Source organism: Oncorhynchus mykiss, chromosome 23 (genome assembly GCF_013265735.2).
Source record: "Oncorhynchus mykiss isolate Arlee chromosome 23, USDA_OmykA_1.1, whole genome shotgun sequence".
Taxonomy (NCBI): Eukaryota; Metazoa; Chordata; class Actinopteri; order Salmoniformes; family Salmonidae; genus Oncorhynchus; species Oncorhynchus mykiss.
The window spans coordinates 57,769,822-57,778,430 of record NC_048587.1 but is presented as its reverse complement, the minus strand read 5'-3'; positions in this window follow the sequence as shown (position 1 = coordinate 57,778,430).

The following is an 8,609-nucleotide window of genomic DNA, read 5'->3' as shown; positions in this document are numbered from 1 at the left end:
TACCCAGCGTGCGACAGAGCTGCAGGAGTTGTGACCCGTTTTTGTTGGTTATGTTGTCATAGTTGTGCCTAGGGGGGCATATGTGGGAGGGAATGCTGTCACCTCCAGGCAGGTGTTTGTCCCCCTGTGTGCTGAGGGTGTCAGGTTCTTGTCCGGTTCTGGCATTTAGGTCGCCACAGACTAGTACATGTCCCTGGGCCTGGAAATGATTGATTTCCCCTTCCAGGATGGAGAAGCTGTCTTCATTAAAATATGGGGATTCTAGTGGGGGGATATAGGTAGCACACAGGAGGACATTTTTCTCTGTTAGGATAATTTCCTTTTGAATTTCTAGCCAAATGTAGAATGTTCCTGTTTTGATTAATTTAATGGAGTGAGTTAGGTCTGCTCTATACCAAATTAGCATACCCCCTGAGTCCCTTCCCTGTTTCACACCTGGTAGTTTGGTGGATGGGACTACCAGCTCTCTGTAACCTAGAGGGCAACCAGTGGGTCCGTCTCCTCTATACCAGGTTTCTTGCAGGATGACAATGTCTGTATTACCGATTTCTTTGGTGAAGTTTGGGTTTCTGCTCTTTAGGCCAAAGGCAGATGACCTCAGGCCTTGGATATTCCAGGATAATATAGTGAAGGCTTTTTGTTCCATAGAGTGTCCAATGTTGTTGGTCGTGGTTTGGCCTCAGGCCAGTAAGTGTGAGCAGAGCCTGCTGAGCATCTGGTACATGCCATTGGCTTGGGCGAGTGTGAGACTGGGGGTTGGGACTGTTTGCCCGCTCACTACCTGGGCGTATGTGTGGCTTCCATGTTGAGGCCCTCTTTGCCGGGGTGGGGTGCAAGGGGTGGGCAGGAGTGGCATAGGTCTGATCTGAGGGGGCCTAAATGGGGTGTGGGCATGGTTGACGTGGGGGGGTTGTTGATTGGTTGGGGTGGGGGTGTGGATGTGTCTGGGTGTACTGTGGTCTGGATGTAATTCCTCTTGGCGTGGATCCTCTATGTGTAGGTCCAGGGGGGGGGTCCTGCAGATCTGGGAGGGTGTCTCGCTGGTCTGGGTGGGGTGTCTATTGATCTGTTGCTCCTGTGTGAAGTGTTGGGGATACGTTTGAGAGCGATGTCCTTTAGAGTTCGGGCAAAGGTGGGCACTGCTGCCTTGTAGAGGTGGACCTGGTCACTCTCTCTCTTTCCTTCCCTCCTTGTCTCTCTTCTGTATCTCTCTGTGTCACTTTCACTCTCTTTCTCTCTCTCTCTCTGTCTCAGTCTCTCTCAATCTCTCTCTGTTTCTCTCTCTATTGCTGTATTCCTCTCTGTCTCTGGTCAAAAGTAGTGCACTGTGTGGAATAAGGTCTGTCTGGTCAAATGTAGTGCGCTATGTAGGGAATAAAATCTGTCTCTGGTCAAAAGTAGTGCACTGTGTAGGGAATAAGGTGGCATTTGGGGCTCTCAGGTAAAGAAGCCTGTTGTGTTTTACTTCCTGTCCTAGATCATCTATGTCTTCTTCTCTGAGCATCTTTGTTGCCCTCCCCACACACACGTTCAACACACACACACACACACACACACACACACACACACACACACACACACACACACACACACACACACACACACACACACACACACACACACACACACACACACACACACACACTCACACATATACTGTACACACACACACACACACACACCTCTTCAACCGAGTGCAGGGATATTATAAAAAAAAGACTCAGCTGTCTCTCCATTCCTGTCCCTAATCAGCGCAGAGTGAATGCATGGGTGCCTCTTGTCACAAATAGCAATGAGACCTTGGGATCCATTACCGATGAACAGGGCTTGTTAATTTATGAAGTGGTTTAATTCTTTCCTGTCCTTTGAGGTTTGAGTCTTCAAGTCTTTTTTCACTTCCTCCATTTCAATCAATCAAATGTATTTATAGACCCCTTTTTACATCAGCAAAGTGCTTGTACAGACACCCAGCCTAAAACCCCAAACAGCAATGCAGATGTAGAAGCATGGCAGCTAAGGCAGCAGGTAGCTTAGTGGTTAAGAATGTTGGGCCAATAACCGAAAGGCCACTGGTTTGAATCCCTGAGCCGTCTAGGTGAAAAATCTGTCGCTGTGCCCTTGAGCAACGCACTTAACCAAAATTACTCCTGTAAATCGCTCTGGATAAGAATGACTAAAATGTAAATATATATATAAAATATGTAGGAAAATCTCCCTTGAAAGGCAGGTACCCAAGTAGAAACCTAGAGAGGAACCAGGGTCTGAGGAGTGGTCAGCCCACTTCTGGCTGTTCCAGGTGGCAATTAAAAGATGACAGAATTTGGCAGATAGGCTGTACTGACTTTCGACCAGTCCCAAGACGCTTGTGGCGGTCACATAGTAAACACCATAGAGGGTCATAATATTTTTTAGGCCAAACCGTTCAGACACTACAGACAATTTTGAGAGAAGACCAATTTTCGGGTCTGACAAACGTTCTTTCTCTGTCACCTTTCACCACAGATGTGGAAGTGCGACATCGGCAGAGCGGTATATTGAGAGGCATCCAATCTTGCTTAAAATAACAGATTTTTACGGGGATTTTGTTTTTCTTATCACTGGTGCGTGGGCATCGACTCTAGGGTGTTTTAAGGCCAGATCTTTCTTCAAGATGCTCAAACGTTCAAATAATAATCACAGTGGTTAAATGTTGTTTAGGAGTGGAATAAATGTTGTGGATCTTAATGTAACTTAATGGAACTGAAATGGTGCTACAGCAAACTGGAAGTCTTCTGACTAGCTTGGAAAGACAGTACCGTGCAGTATCGAAGAGCCCTCACTGCTGCTCGATCATCCTATTTTTCCAACTTAATTGAGGAAAAGAACAATCCAAAATGTTTTTTTTTATACTGTCGCAAAGCTGACGAAAAGATCATGATCATTAGAAAGCAAATTACGGACTCCTCTTTAAATCTGCATATTCCTCCCAACGCTCAGGTGTCCTGAGTCTCCACAACACTGCCAGGACCTAGGATCAAGGGAGACACTCAAGTTTTTTTAATACTATATCTCTTGACACATTGATGAAAATAATCATGGCCTCTAAATCTTCAAGCTGCATACTGGACCCTATTCAAACTAAACTACTGAAAGAGCTGCTTCCTGTGCTTGGCCCTCCTATGTTGAACATAATAAACAGCTCTCTATCCACCGGATGTGTACTAAACTCACTAAAAGTGGCAGTAATAAAGCCTCTCTTGAAAAAGCCAAACCTTGACCCAGAAAATATGAAACACTATCAGCCTATATCAAATCTCCTATTCCTCTGTTGCGCAGCAACTCACTGCCTTCCTGAAGACAAACAATGTATACGAAATGCTTCAATCTGGTTTTAGACCCCATCAGAGCACTGAGACTGCACTTGTGAAGGTGGTAAATTACCTTTTAATGGCATTAAAAGGCTTTGCATCTGTCCTTGTGTTCCTAGACCTTAGAGCTGCTTTTGATACCATCGATCACCACATTCTTTTGGAGAGTTCTTATCTGTCGTGAAGATAGATACATTGATAGATAGATTGTCTCTGTAGATGGTTTGTCCTCTGACAAATCAAATGTTTTTTTACCTTTATTTAACTAGGCAAGTCAGTTAAGATTTTTTTTTATTTTCAATGACGGCCTAGGAACAGTGGGTTAACTGCCTTGTTCATGGGCAGAACAACAGATGTGTTACCTTGTCAGCTCGGCAAATCATTCTTACGACTTTTCGGTTACAAGTCCAACGCTCTAACCACTAGGCTACCTGCTGCCCCAACTGTAAATGTCAGTGTTCCTCAAGGCTACATTTTAGGACCACTATTGTTTTCATTAAATATTTTACCTCTTGGTGATGTCATTCAGACACATAATGTTAACTTTCACTGCTATGCTGACGACACACAGCTGTACATTTCGATGAAACATGGTGAAGCCCCAAAATTGCCCTCCCTGGAAGCCTGTGTTTCAGACATAAGGAAGGAAGTGAACAGCAAATGTCCAACTTTTAAACTTGGACAAAACAGAGATGCTAGTTCTAGGTCCCAAAAAACAAAGAGATCTTCTGTTGAATCTGACAATTAATCTTGGTTGTACAGTCGTCTCAAATAAAACTGTGAAGGGCCTCTGCGTTAATCTGGACCCTGATCTATCTTTCGACGAATATATCAAACTGACCCTAGCCCCCTGACACATAAACTACTGCAGCATAAATACTGGAGGCTGAGACAGGAGGGGTCAGGAGACACTGGGGTCAGTCTGTTATATCTAGCGTCTTTCTCCTGTCTTATCCGGTGTCCTGTGTGAATTTAAGTATGCTCCCTCTAATTTTCTCTCTCTCCCTCTCCCTCCCCTCCTGGAAGACCTGAGCCCTAGGACCATGCCTCAGGACTTCCTGGCATGATGACTCCTTGCTGTCCCCAGTCCACCTGGTCGTGCTGCTGCTCCAGTTTTAACTGTTCTGCCTGCGGCTATGAAACCCTGACCTGTTCACCGGACGTGCTACCTTGTCCCAGAACAGCTGTTTCAACTCTCTAGAGACAGCAGGTGCTGTAAAGATATTCTGAATGATCGGCTATGAAAAGCCAACTGACATTTACTCCTGAAGTGCTGACCTGTTGCACGCTCTACAACCACTGTGATTATTATTATTTGACCCTGCTGGTGGTCATCTATGAACATTTGAACATCTTGGCCTCGCTCTGTTATAATCTCAACCCAGCACAGCCAGAAGAGGACTGGCCACCCCTCTAGGTTTCTTCCTAGGTTCCATCCTTTCTAGGGAGTTTTTCCAAGTAACTGTGCTTCTACACCTGCATTGCTTGCTGTTTGGGGTTTTAGGCTGGGTTTATGTACAGCACTTTGTGACATCAGCTGATATAAGAAGGGTTTTATAAATACATTTGATTGATATAGTGTGCAAAAAGTTAGCATCTTAGGAGTAAATGTCAATCTCCCCATTACAATAACAGTGGATGTTTGCATATTTTGGTTGGGTATGATTTTTTTTTTATTTTTATTTTATTTCACCTTTATTTAACCAGGTAGGCTAGTTGAGAACAAGTTCTCATTTGCAACTGCGACCTGGCCAAGATAAGGCATAGCAGTGTGAACAGACAACACAGAGTTACACATGGAGTAAACAATTAACAAGTCAATAACACAGTAGAAAAAAGGGGAGTCTATATATACATTGTGTGCAAAAGGCATGAGAAGGTAGGCAAATAATTACAATTATGCAGATTAACACTGGAGTGATGAATGATCAGATGGTTATGTAAAGGTAGAGATAGAGATATTGGTGTGCAAAAGAGCAGAAAAATAAATAAATAAAAACAGTATGGGGATGAGGTAGGTGAAAATGGGTGGGCTATTTACCAATAGACTATGTACAGCTGCAGCGATCGGTTAGCTGCTCAGATAGCAGATGTTTGAAGTTGGTGAGGGAGATAAAAGTCTCCAACTTCAGCGATTTTTGCAATTCGTTCCAATCACAGGCAGCAGAGAACTGGAACGAAAGGCGGCCAAATGAGGTGTTGGCTTTAGGGATGATCAGTGAGATACACCTGCTGGAGCGCGTGCTACGGATGGGTGTTGCCATCGTAACCAGTGAACTGAGATAAGGCGGAGCTTTACCTAGCATGGACTTGTAGATGACCTGGAGCCAGTGGGTCTGGCGACGAATATGTAGCGAGGGCCAGCCGACTAGAGCATACAAGTCGCAGTGGTGGGTGGTATAAGGTGCTTTAGTGACAAAACGGATGGCACTGTGATAAACTGCATCCAGTTTGCTGAGTAGAGTGTTGGAAGCAATTTTGTAGATGACATCGTCGAAGTCGAGGATCGGTAGGATAGTCAGTTTTACTAGGGTAAGTTTGGCGGCGTGAGTGAAGGAGGCTTTGTTGCGGAATAGAAAGCCGACTCTTGATTTGATTTTCGATTGGAGATGTTTGATATGGGTCTGGAAGGAGAGTTTAGAGTCTAGCCAGACACCTAGGTACTTATAGATGTCCACATATTCAAGGTCGGAACCATCCAGGGTGGTGATGCTGGTCAGGCGTGCGGGTGCAGGCAGCGAACGGTTGAAAAGCATGCATTTGGTTTTACTAGCGTTTAAGAGCAGTTGGAGGCCACGGAAGGAGTGCTGTATGGCATTGAAGCTCGTTTGGAGGTTAGATAGCACAGTGTCCAAGGACGGGCCGGAAGTATATAGAATGGTGTCGTCTGCGTAGAGGTGGATCAGGGAATCGCCCGCAGCATGAGAAACATCATTGATATATACAGAGAAAAGAGTCGGCCCGAGAATTGAACCCTGTGGCACCCCCATAGAGACTGCCAGAGGACCGGACAGCATGCCCTCCGATTTGACACACTGAACTCTGTCTGCAAAGTAATTGGTGAACCAGGCAAGGCAGTCATCCGAAAAACCGAGGCTACTGAGTCTGCCGATAAGAATACGGTGATTGACAGAGTCGAAAGCCTTGGCAAGGTCTATGAAGACGGCTGCACAGTACTGTCTTTTATCGATGGCGGTTATGATATCGTTTAGTACCTTGAGCGTGGCTGAGGTACACCCGTGACCGGCTCGGAAACCATGATACACTGACTTGCAAAAGTATTCATCCCCGTTGGTGTTTTTCCTATTTTGTTGGATTACAACCTGGATTTAAATGTAAATTAATTTCATGTAATGGACATACAAAAAAAAATCTAAATTTTTCAAGTGAAAAAAATTCCAAAAAGAAAAAAAACAGAAAAGTGGTGTGTTTGCTATGAAGCCCCGTTTGCTATGAGCCCCTAAATAAGATTTGGTGCAACCAATTATTTTCAGAAGTCACATAATTAGTTAAATAAAGTCCACCTGTGTGCAATCTAAGTGTCACATGATCTGGCACATGATCTCAGTATGTATGAACCTGTTCTGAAAGGCCCCAGAGTCTACAAACACCACTAAACAAGGGGCACCAACAAGCAAGCGGCACCATGAAGACCAAGGAGCTCTCCAAACAGGCCAGGGACAAAGTTGTGGAGAAGTACGGATCAGGGTAGGGTCATAAAAATAACAAAACTTTGAACATCTCATGGAGCACGATTAAGTCCATAAAATGGAAAGAATATGCACCACAACTAACCTGCCAAGAGAGGGCCGCTCACCAAAACTCACATGCCAGGCAAGGAGGGAATTGACCAGAGAGGCAACAAAGACACCAAAGATAACCCTGAAGAAGCTGCAAAGCTCCACAGTGGAGATTGGGAGTATCTGTCCATAGGACCACTTTAAGCCGTACACTCCACAGAGCTGGGCTTTATAAAAGAGTGGACAGAAAAAAAACATTGCTTAAACTAAAAAAATAAGCGAACACATTTGGTGTTCACCAAACGGCGTGTGGGAGACTCCCCAAACATATGGAAGAAGGTACTCTGGTCATATGAGACTAAAATCTCTGGCGCAAACCCAACACCTCTCATCACCCCGAGAACACCATCCCCACAGTGAAGCATAGTGGTGGCAGCATCATGATGTGGGGATGTTTTTTACTGGCAGGGACTTGGAAACTGGTCAGAATTGAAGCAACGATGGATGGCGCTAAATACAATTATTGAGGGAAATTATTGAGGGAAAACTGTTTCGGTCTTTCTGAGATTTGAGACTGGGATGGAGGTTCATCTTCCAGCAGGACAATGACTCTAAGCATACTGCTAAAGCAACACTGGAGTGGTTTAAGGGGAAACATTTAAATGTCTTGGAATGGCCTAGTCAAAGCCCAGACCTCAATCCAATTGAGAATCGATGGTATGACTCAAAGATTGCTGTACACCAGCGGAACCCATCCAACTTGAATGAGCTGGAGCAGTTTTGCCTTGAAGAATGACCAAAAATCCCATTGGCTAGATGTGCCAACCTTATAGGGACATACTCCAAGAGACTTGCAGCTGTAATTGTGCAAAAGGTGGCTACAAAGTATTGACTTTGGGGGGGTGAGTAGTTATACACACTCAAATTTTCTGTTTTTTTTGCCTTATTTATTGTTATTGTTTGTGTAAATCAAATTATACAAATCCCCCCTAACCCCCAAAATCCATTTTAATTTCAGGTTGTAAGGCAACAAAATAGGAAAAATGCCAAGGGGGTTAGTACTTTCGCAAGCCACTGTATTCTACGGTGGACACCAAGGAACTTGAAGCTCTCAACCTGCTCCGTTACAGCCCCGTCGATGAGAATGGGGGCATGCTTGGTCCTCCTTTTCCTCTCTTCCACAATCATCACTTGGATACGATGAGGGATAGGTTGTTATTCTAGCACCACCCGGGCAGGTCTCTGACCTCCTCCCTATAGGCTGTCTCGTAATTGTCAGTGATCAGGCCTACCACTTTTGTGTCATCTGCAAACTTAATGATGGTGTTGGAGATTGGAGTCATGCCTGGCAATGCAGTCGTGGGTGAACAGGGAGTACAGGAGGGGACTGAGCACGCACCCCTGGGGGGCTCCAGTGGGCTCCTGTGTTAAGGATCAGCGCGGCAGATGTGTTGCTACCAACCCTCACCACCTGCGGGCGGACCGTCAGGATCTCCAGGAGCCATTACCTGACTTTCAAAGC